At 42.2% G+C, this 11,398-nt stretch overlaps 1 long non-coding RNA gene across 2 annotated transcripts; it reads right to left on the bottom strand.

Annotated features, from left to right (window-relative positions):
* Positions 1-728: 728 nt before the first annotated feature.
* LOC135982047 (uncharacterized) lies at positions 729-10,929 on the bottom strand. 2 transcript variants are annotated; one of them, XR_010599252.1, is made up of 4 exons: positions 10,630-10,929; positions 9,576-9,670; positions 2,931-3,103; positions 729-1,637 (listed from the first exon to the last, which is right to left on the bottom strand). It is a non-coding gene; the product is annotated as an uncharacterized LOC135982047 (long non-coding RNA). The 2 variants fall into 2 exon arrangements; XR_010599251.1 differs by lacking the exon at positions 2,931-3,103 and having other exon boundaries at positions 737-1,637; positions 10,630-10,909.
* Between the last annotated feature and the right edge of the window lie 469 nt (positions 10,930-11,398).

Here is an 11,398-nt window from a genome sequence, read left to right as displayed (position 1 = left end):
ACCACGCCGCTACAGTCTCAGCGCCTTTATTTATTTTCCATTTCTTTTCCAGTACATTTAAATATCCCTAAATTGTCAGCTCACATGGAAAATAATTTGAAAATCTGAGTTTTCATAACCTCATTTTTAACAGCTTTTCTTACTGGTTTACTTGTTACTCAAGCCATTGTATTGATCCCTTTTGCTGTCAGTTCTCCTCTGCACCTACTGTGCTGTTATTGTCCATAAACAGCAAGGGGGTCTTCCTTGAGTGTAGTTGGAAAGTCTGGCAGCAGATCAAGATGTGTTTCCCCCATCTTCTCACTCAATGTAAATGGGCACTGAAATTGTAACCTAAGATCTTTTATATCACCATTGTTTCCTAGTTGTCTGTCTCAGGCCTCGTATGACCCCCATCCCTGGAGTACCTGAGCATCTCCCAAGTGTTTAAAACCAGAAATGATAACAATCTCTCCTTCCCTTTGCAGGCTGTAGGAGTGACAGCATGATTCATATTTTTAAATGTACTTGGATCAGAGTGTATCCCTAGATCTGCATACCCCTGAGAACAGGTCTGCCGCCCTTCCATGAAGAAGTGGAGTTCAGGTGCCACAATGTTACCCTCCCCCTATCCACACCCTCCAGAAGCCAGGGTTAGGGTATAGACTAGTCAGGACAGGGGGAGAGATGGGTGGATGCATATTGGTTTCCCCCTCAGGCTGTGAGAACATTAGTTTGTTGTGGATTAGCGCTACAGCTAAGGCGGGAGGACTGGTTCCTTGATAGCATGGAGCTGCAGGCCAAAGCCAATGCAGAAGCACACAGCAACTGTACTGTCAATCTTGACCTCCTGTGGATCACCCCAAGATCCATTATGTTTAGAGTTAGTCCCTATGGCCTAATATGGCAAAGGGAGAAAGGCACTCTCTGCCCCTCAACCCCATGGGAGGATGTGGGGAGATCTCTACATGTGGATCCTCAATGAAGATTTCTTCCTGCAGAATCCCTCACATGGGTTTTTCTACAGCAGGGGATGGCCCAAATCTTTGTATTGTGGGTGTGAGTCAGAGAGAGAAGAATGTGTTGAAGGAAACCGAAGTCAGAGATGAATTTCCTGTGTCAGCAGATTGTAGTGTCATTAGCACTTGAATATGACCTAATCAGGGGAGAAGACAAAAGGAAAAGCTGACAGGTGTTGGAGATCACACAAGTCTTCACTAACAGCAAAGGAAAGACAGAAGAACTGGCCAATTTAAAAATAAAGTTAAAAATCTTTGGTGAAATAAAGTAAAACCAATTTCAAGTTTTTTGGTGGGTGAAAAGTAGTACCTGTTTTATTTAAAATGAAATGCTTGAGTTCAATCAGTGAAACGCCTTTGGAAGTGATTTTCCCAGTTAATTAGACTGACAGAATTACGGAGACTGTAATGAGCTGCTGTGCATCAATCAGTCCATGTTCTGTCATGCTGCTCTGTTGAGAGTTCTGGATGTGGCGGAGATGGAACATTCCACTTCTGTGCTGCTTGTGGATAGAAAACAACTGCAGAGCTTCATGGGCCAATAAAAAGTGCAGCTTTTTTTTCTCTCCCCCTTTCATCCCCAGAAGGTTATGTGTTGATGAAAATGCAGAGTTGGTTACAAATCAGGTTTAATTGCAACTGAAAGACATTGGGAAAAGAAGGTGAAATTGGGTTGTACTGGGTTTAGTTACAAGCCCTAAAGATAAGCAGAGATAAGATAAGATGAACAGAGATCATTAACTTCTTCACTCCTGAATTATTTATTTTCACATGCAAAATGAGGCACAAATGTGGTTGAGGAGATAAGCATCTAGTCTGATCTTTTTTCTATTTTGTACATTCTTCTGCACACAAAAATGACAAATCTCTGAAACTCTAGGGGGTAATTACTAGCTAGAGATTTATTACAAATGTTTCTACAGGCACAACATGAAAGGCTCCTTGATGCTAATGAAAAAGCCAAAGTATTCATAGATCATTTCCTATGTTGCCAGATATATCTTGGCACTTTTAAAATCCATGTTTTCACTCCTTGACAGTCTTGGTATTGGGCACAAAATAATAAATGACTCACAGCCCTTCCTTAGATGTCTGAGAGATCATTTTTCTCCACCATGTAATTTGCACAAAATTACATGAATAGACTTGTTTCATACAGGGGACAAATATGACCTAATATATTCACTACACTAATACATTCAAATAATAATTTAAAAGACCCTTCATCTGTCTTAGAATATAAATTATTAGCTTCTTGTGAAAGCTAGTGGAATAGGTCTTCTACCAATTCAGGGCTAGATTCTCAAAAGGATTTAGGTACCTAATAGCCACTTTAGGCACAAGAGTACCAGAATTAGGCCCCACTGGGTTTCACAAAACTCCTGCTCAGCTGTCCCTGAACTCTGTAGGCATCTAAAATCACCCAGTACCTAAATTTTTGCAGTAAGAGTTTTCTAGGTACCTATGTTTCTGTCTTTCAATTTAAGCATTGCAGCTCCACACCAGACATCCTGGTGCCTAATCCCCAGAGCGATCTGAGAGAAGATAGGTGTTCCTCCACCTAACTTGCCTGCAGGACGCAATCTGGTAAGTGTGCTCAGGCCTCCCTTACCAGATCAGGCTCCTATAGGTGACCTTATAACAAAAAGGCCAAGAAGGCGACCTCCCTCCTAACTTTTAGCCCAGTGGTTAGGGTAGTCATTTGGGACGGGGAAGACCCCTGCTTCAAGTCCACCATTTGCCTGAGTGGGAGAAGGGATATGAACTACCACCCCTCAGGTGAGTGCCCTAATCACTGGGCTCTGGGATAGTCTGAAGTGGGTCTCTTATATCCAAATTGGGACTCTCTCCTGTTGAAGCTGTTCAGTTTTGGATAAATAGTGATATATGAGAGAGAGACTGACTCTGTAGACTTGTGGTTAGAGCACTCACCTGGGAGACTCAGAATCCAGTTCCCGTGTGCCAATGGATTTTTTATTTATTATTGAAAGTAGGACAGCTTCAACAGGAGAGCCTGAGGGAGCCCCACATCAGAAGTTCTCATTGACCAGTGGTTAAAGCCCTTTCTCCTGAGAGACGGCAGATCCTTGCTCAGATCCCTTCTCCTGAAATCAAAGAACATAACATAAGAATGGCCATACTGGGTCAGACCAAAGCCATAGATGGACTTACCCTATATGAATTTATCTAATTCTTTTTTTTAACCCTGTTACAGTCTGGGCCTTCACAACATCCTCTGACAAAGAGTTCCACAGGTTAACTGTGCATTGTGTGAAGAAATACTTCCTTTTGTTTGTTTTAAACCTGCTGCCTATTAATTTCATTTGGTGACCCTGATTTCTTGTGTTATGAGAAGGAGTAAATAACACTTCCTTATTTACTTTCTCTACACCTGTCATGCTTTTATAGACCTCTATCATATCCGCCATTAGTCATCTCTTTCCAAGCTGAAAAGTCCCAATCTTATTAATCTCTGCTCATACGGAAGCCATTCAATACCCCTAATAATTTTTGTTGCCCTTTTCTGAACCTATTCCAATACCTCTTTTTTGAGATGGGGCGACCACATCTGCACACAGTATTCAAGATGTGGGCATACCATGGATTTATATAGAGGAAATATCTATCCCTTAATGATTCCCAACATTCTGTTCATATTTTTGAGTGCTTCTGCAGATTGAGCGATGTTTTCAGAGAATTATCCATGATGATTCCAAGATCTTTTTCTTGAGTGGTAACAGCTAATTTATGCCCATCATTTTATATGTATAGTTGGGATTATGTTTTCCAGTGTGCATTACTTTGCATTTATCAACATTGAATTTCATCTGCCATTTTGTTGCCCAGTCACCCAATTTTGTGAGATCCTTTTGTAGCTCTTCGCAGTCCGCTTGGGACTTAACCATCTTGAGTAGTTTTGTATCATCTGCAAATTTTGGCATCTCACCGTTTACCCCTTTTTCCAGATCATTTAAGAATATATTGAATCGGACTGGTCCCAGTACAGACCCCTGGGGAACACCACTATTTACCTCTCTCCAATCTGAAAACTGATTATTTATTCTTACCCTTTGGTTCCTATCTTTTAACCAGTTACTGATCCCTGAGAGGACCTTCCCTATTATCCCATGACAGCTTACTTTGCTTAAGAGCCTTTGGTGAGGGACCTTGTCAAAGGCCTTCTGAAAATCTAAGTACACTATATCCACTGAATCCCCCTTGTCCACCCACTCAAAGAATTCTAGTAGATTGGTGATGCCGGATTTCCCTTTACAAGAACCATGTTGACTCTTCCCCAAGAAATTATGTTCATCTATGTGTCTGACAATTCAGTTCTTTACTATAGTTTCAACCAATTTTGGTACAGAAGCTGATTACAATGATAGGTTACAAACCACAGTTAGTAGTTCTGCAATTTCACATTTGAGTTCCTTCAGGACTCTTGGGTGAATACCATCTGGTCCTATGACTTATTACTATTTAATTTATCAATTTATTCCAAAACCTCCTCCAATGACACTTCAGATTTGTCACCTAAAAAGAACGACTCAGGTTTGGGAATCTCCCTCACGCCCTCAGCCGTGAAGACCGCTGCAAAGAATTAATTTAGTTTCTCCGCAATGGTCTTATCCTTGAGTGCTCCTTTAGCATCTTGATCGTCTAGTGGCCCCACTGGTTGTTTAGCAGGCTTTCTGCTTCTGATGTACTTACATTTTTTTTTTTGCTATTACTTTGAGACTTTGGCTAGCTGTTCTTCAAATTCTTTTTGGGCCTTCCTAATTATAGTTTTACACTTCACTTGCCAGAATTTATGCTCCTTTCCATTTTCCTCACTAGGATTTAACTTCCACTTTTTAAAAGATGCCTTTTTGCCTCTCACTGCTTCTTTTCCTTTGTTGTTTAGTCATGGAGGCACCTTTTTGGTTCTTGATTCTCTGTTATTGTGTCTTTAAAAATTTCCATGCAACTTTCAGGGATTTCACTTTTGGCGCTGTAGCTTTTAATTTCTGATTAGCTAACTTCCTCATTTTTGTGTAGTTCCCTTTTCTGAAAGTAAGTGCTACTATGTTGGGCTGCTTTGGTCACTATTACCAAGCGGTCCAGCTATATTCACCTCTTGGACCAGATCCTGTGCTCCATTTAGGACCAAATCAAGAATTGCCTCTCCCCTTGTGGGTTCCAGGACTAGGTGCTCCAAGAAGCAGTCATTTAAGGTATCAAGAAACTTTATCTCTGCATCTCATCCTGAGGTGACATGTTCCCAGTCAATATGGGGATAGTTGAAATCCTCCATTATTATTTAATTTATTTTTATAGCCTCTCTAATCTCCCTGAACATTTCGCAGTCACTATCACCATCCTGGTCAGGTAGTCGATAGTATATCCCTATTGCTATATTCTTATTATTCAAGCATGGAATTACTGTCCATAGAGATTCTGTAGTACAGATTTTTACATCATTTGATTCTATACTTTCTTTCACATGTAGTGCCACTCCCCCACCAGCATGACCTGTTCTGTCCTTCCAATATATTTTGTGCCCTGGTATTACTGTGTCCCATTGATTATCCTCATTCCACCAAGTTTCTGTGATACTTGTTATATTAATATCCTCATTTAATACGAGAGAGGGGACTTGAACTAGGGAGCTTTCACATCCCAGGTGAGTACCCTACCCATTTTGGGCTAAAAGTTAAGAGGGAGGTCCTCCTCCTTGTTGATGTCAAAACAGCACAGGCACCTCTCTGCAAGAGGCTGTGCAGCTGAGAATCCTAAGCAGAGATAGGCGTTTCCCTACAGCCCAGACTTTGGCATTTATCTCCAAGAGAGGAGTGGGGCTTAAGACATGCTCCTTTCCCTGTTATCTCCTACTAGCTACTTTATAGAGGGAGCTGCCTAGCATATTGGCTTTTATGAGTCCCATTCTGAGGTGCCTCTGTCTCCACTCATTGCATAGGGAGCCTACGCACTGAACTCAGGCTTTGTGAATCCCAGGGTACATCTACACTGCAATAAAAAACTCATGGCACCAAGTCTCAGAGCCACAGCTGACTTGGGCTTGCAAGGCTAGGCTGCAGAGCTATAAAACTGCAGTGTAGACATTTGGGCTCAGGCAGATGCCTGGGCTCAGGGACCCATCCTCCTCGTGGGTTTTCAGCGTCCAGGCTCTAGCCTGAGCCTGAATGTCTGCACTGGAATTTTTAGCCCTGCATCCTGGGCCAGCTGTTACTGTGCTGTGAGTCTTTATCACAGTGCAGACATACCCTCAGTGATTTTCTAGGTTAGGCATAGTGACTCTCAGCAGCAACACGCCTACGTTCCTTTGTGACTGTAGCCGCCAAAGTTTTAAAATACTATAAATACTGAATGAAGACCAAACAGCCAATGTAATAGTGGCCTGTTTCACCCTCCTCTCTAGAGCTTCGTAAGGCTTCTATTGCCTTTATCTGAAATGTTTGAGCTAATGAGGGTGGCAGAACTTTTGTTGTGTGGTTAAAAACATCAGCTCTATTTCCTGTCAAATCTCCTCTGGAGGCATGTTTTTCCCATTCCTACTCTGTACGATTTCTCTCACCTTCTGCTGGTGCAAGAGCTACAACTCCCGACACCTACAGCAGCCTTCCTGTAGCGTAGTCCTTAGTAATTATCCAGCTATTTTCATAGCTCCTCTTCTTTCCTTGCCTAAATGTGTGACTGTGAAGGATGGTCTTGTGGTTAGGGTGCTAATCTGGGAGATAACTGTGGGTATGTGTACACAACAGCTGGAAAATGTGATTCCCAGGATGGGGAGACAGGCACACACTAACTCTGCTAGAGCTAGGTTTCAGAGTAGCAGCCGTGTTAGTTTGTATCTGCAAAAAGAACAGGAGTACTTGTGGCACCTTAGAGACTAACAAATTTATTAGAGCATAAGCTATATGCATCCGAAGAAGTGGGCTGTAGTCCACGAAAGCTTATGCTCTAATAAATTTGTTAGTCTCTAAGGTGCCACAAGTACTCCTGTTCTTTCTGCTAGAGCTAGTGCACTAAAATAGCAAAGTGGTTGCAGTGACTCAAACTAGCCACCTGAGTTTGTACCCAGGGGATCTGGAAAGATTGTAGTTGAGCAGCTAGTTTGTGCCACTACTAGGGTGACCAGATAGCAAGTGTGAAAAATCTGGATAAGGGTGGGTAATAGTCGCCTATATAAGACAAAGCCCCTAATATCAGGACATCTGATCACCCTAGCCACTGCCCATGCCGCCCACCATGGCCACACTGCTCAGCCTAGCATGCTAAAAATAGCAGAGCTAGCATGTGTATGCCTACCAGCACTGGGAATTACACCTCCCGGGTCACTGGCCATGAATTTTTGTTGATTGCCCATGACCTGTCCATGACTTTTACTAAAAATACCCATGATTAAATCGTAGCCTTACTTATAGTCATCACAGGTTCAAACATGAAAGGTCATAAGGAGTAACTTGGATAAAACCAGGCCTTGATGGCTGGTACAGAGAAATTTTTGTACACTGAGGCTAATTAGTATGTGGAAAATGCTGCAACATCCACCCCCCCCCCCCCCCCCCCACACACACACATTTTTTCTTTGTGCATATAGGAACCTGGTTTCTGACAAGTAAGTCATGCAATCATTAGCATCAATATGTGTTGTTCTGTTGGTCATTTTCTTCTAAAAGCGTGGAGGTCTTTTTTAATATACATGTTGGAGGCTTCTTGGGTTATGGTTATTTCATAGTTTTCATTGCATTACTTTTCTTTGTAAATTTTAAAAGTGTTTGCTTGGTAGGGGAATGCTTTCGGTGTTTATCATTTGTACAGCATGTTTTCATTTCTATTGTCACCCTATGCTTTTCTTCTTCCATGTAATCTAGTTTTGTTGTGCATTGACAGCAAGAAACTTTGTTATAGTCTCAGAACAGCAATTTCAGCATTGTGATTTGCCTAAGGGCTACTTCTTTGGTGTGTGCATTGTGGGAATTTGATGTATGGTTCTGTCATTTCTAAAACAAAATAAACTTCCTCCAAAATAGAGGAGCAGTACTTATTAAGGATTTGATCCTGCATTGAATCACTGGGCACCCCAAAAGAGTTTTACCTGTGTTACATGGGAGCTAGCTTTTCTGAGGTCAGTTTTCAGGCACTCCTGTGATGCAGTTTTTGGCCCCAAACAAGTATTCTGGGACTTGTAGTTCAGCAGTCATGGGAACTGTAAAATGCTAAATATGCTGGGTATAAAAAGGTCTGGTTTTCTTAATTAGGAAGATCAAGGAAATAGTGGTCTTGCTGTGGGTCTCCTTGACAAAACAGACCAAAAAAAAAAACCCTGGAGTTCTGTTCTTTTTAAGGGGAAATGACTGAGGAAGTAGCTTGAGAGGAGCTGGGCAAAGGCTTTTTTTAGAGCAGGGGTTCTCAAACTGGTGTCATGAGGTTATTACATGGGGAGTCACAAGGCTGTCAGACTCCACCCCAAACCCTGCTTTGCCTCTAGCATTTATAATGGTGTTAAATATGTAAAGAGTGTTTTTAATTTATAGGGGGGTTGCACACAGAGGCTTGCTATGTGAAAGGGGTCACCAGTACAAAAGTTTGAGAACCACTGTTTTAGAGCCATTCATGAATAAGAATGAACCCATGAGAAAAGGAGAATTGTCCACTCAGCTGCTACTGAGGGGGCTGTTGCTCAGGGAATTTGGGTAGACAAAAAGAGAATACAGGCCTTGTTGGAGGGCTAAGCCAAGGGAGAAACTGAGGTACTGGCAGAATCTAATGGGAAGGTAAATGGCGTTTCTCATAACCTTATAGCACAAACTGACAGATGTGTGTGTCTTTTTGTTGGCCCATAACTTCTACTGAGTGGAATCCAGGAAACAGAAAACTACTGGGGATTTTGTGAGGGGCAGGGAAGTAGCAGGGGGAATAGGCATAGAAGTGAAAGGAAGAAGGGTGGTAGTGATTGTGGAAGAGAACAGGAAGCCTGGAGAAAGTGAGCATCAGTTTGCCATTGGATTGAACCCCCACATTCCCACTGAAGCAAACAGGAGCTTCCCACTGACATTGCTGGGCTTGGGTTAGCTCACTGTAGAGATATGTGTAGATTTAGATCACCAGAATCTGGTAGCTTAAGTCGCCTCAGGTGTAGATAGGTTTTTCTAGGATTCTCTGTCTTCTGGGAATTGTACACTCTGCACACATCTCGCTGCTTTTACAAAGCAAGCTTTTTTTTTTTTTTTTTAAACTATAACATCTGCTCTTTGACTTGGTCAGTGAGAGAAATTTAGTGACTCCCATGCTGCCACCATGTTTAGTGTGTCTGTCTGCAGACATGATCTTTGTACCACTCAAAGTCTCCTTGTTTCTGCTTTGTTGTATTTTCTAGCCAGCCTGGAAGCAGTGAGACTAGTTTAATTTTCCTTTGAAGGCAATAAGATTCATGGTCCTTCAAATCTTGCGGTGTTCCAGAGCTCCTCTGGTCTCTCAAGGCACAACTAAGCTTTAAATTTTGATTTAATTAATAAGTAACATCAAAAGTGGCAATAAATAACCTAGTAAAAACATGATTTGGAATATACTTACTTGATCGTGTGTTGAGGGAGGCTCATACTGAAGTTTGCCTCGGGCAGCAAAATGTCTGGGGCTGGTCCTACTTTAGAGAATCAATAGCTTTCACACTAGGAATTAAAAAAATAATTAATGATCAATATTGCTGCTCATCGAAGTACTTTCAATAGCTCCCATCATGGTAGCACCTACATACCCTGCAAATGGCTCTGTCTAGCACAGGGGTAGGCAACCTATGGCACACGTGCCAAAGGTGGCACGCAAGCTGATTTTCAGTGGCACTCACACTTCCTGGGTCCTCGCCACCGGTCCGGGGGGCTCTGCGTTTTAATTTAATTTTAAATGAAGCTTCTTAAATATTTTATAAACCTTATTTACTTTACATACAACAATAGTTTAGTTGTATATTATAGACTTATAGAAAGAGACCTTCTAAAAATGTTAAAATTTATTACTGGCACGCGAAACCTTATATTAGAGTGAATAAATTAAGACTCGGCACACCACTCCTGAAAAGTTGCCGACCCCTGGTCTAGCAGCTCTTTACAAGTTTTATTGGTCCTACAAACCTCTAATGATGCTACATAATCTTGCTATCTACTCACACTTTATCTAATAACTATATGCAAGTGGTAGCCAAAAATCAGAATTGCTATCCTGTGGGAAATTCTGCTAATTCCAAACTTTAGTCCTAAATCCATTGAAAAGTCAAAATAGCAAAACTTTTTGCAGAACAGAAACTTCCAAAAACCTTTGATGTGGAAATGTCAAAACACCTTGTTTTGATACAACTGAAATGAAATTTTCAAACTTCCTAAATCATCTTAGTAACAGCTTAGCAACAGCTGTCTTCATACAGTTCTGTAGCGAAGTGAGACTCACCCATGCGGCGCCTCCTGCTGGTCATCCTGGGAATTAGCTCTTTTCCAGCATATGGAGCGCCCTCTGCAGGCCGGTGTCTCACCTGCCACTCGCCCCATGTCCCTCCCAGACCCCGGTGCCCTTTTCCTCAGGGTTCTGCCCCAGCAGTACCCCCAGGCTCAGGGAACCCCCAACCCTCTAAACCCACCTTGCCTCAGTGGCTACTGCCAGTTGTCATCCAGCCCCTGCTCACTGTGGTAGATTGCAGTCTGTAAACCACTCATCATTGGCAAGGGGGGAAGGGATCTGTTGCCTCTGCCTAACCCCAGGCTGCACCTTTGCAACCCCAGTATCTGTTTTGGCCTTTAGCAAGGCCCACAGCCTGGGGATTTACCAAGCTGGAGTTCCTGAGCTCCCAGGCAGCCAAGTCCTTCTCTCCCAAGAGCTAGAGAGAGACTGACCCAGTCCTTTTATAGGGCCACTGTCTCCTAATTGGACATGGTCCCAGCTGTGGCTGCCTTCCCAATCAGCCTATTCTTATTGGCTCTCAGCCCCAGCCCCAGCCCTCTCCAAGGACTGGCTTTTAAACCTTTCAGGGCTGGAGCGGGGTGATTGCCCCGCTACAAGTTCCCAGAGAGGCCCTTTATTTGAGGATTCAAAATGGAAATTTCCAGGTACTTGCTACTCTCTGAGTAATAATACCAAGCTTATTCATAACACTTGTCCTCAGTAGATCTGAGTGATCTATTATTGGCCTCTTAGAGATCTTCTTCTGACAAGCATTACAGAAGTGCAAAGTAGGGCTGTCAATTAATCGCAGTTAACTCACGCGATTAACTCAAAAAATTAACTGCAATTAAAAAAATTAATTGTGATTAATCGCACTGTTAAACAATAGAATACCAATTGAAATGTATTAAATATTTTTGGATGTTTTTCTACATTTTCAAATACATTGATTTCTATTACAACACAGA

Source organism: Chrysemys picta, chromosome 3, assembly GCF_011386835.1.
Source record: "Chrysemys picta bellii isolate R12L10 chromosome 3, ASM1138683v2, whole genome shotgun sequence".
NCBI classification, from domain to species: domain Eukaryota; kingdom Metazoa; phylum Chordata; order Testudines; family Emydidae; genus Chrysemys; species Chrysemys picta.
The sequence above is the reverse complement of the archived record's forward strand: the minus strand, read 5'-3'. Positions and strand labels throughout refer to the sequence as shown.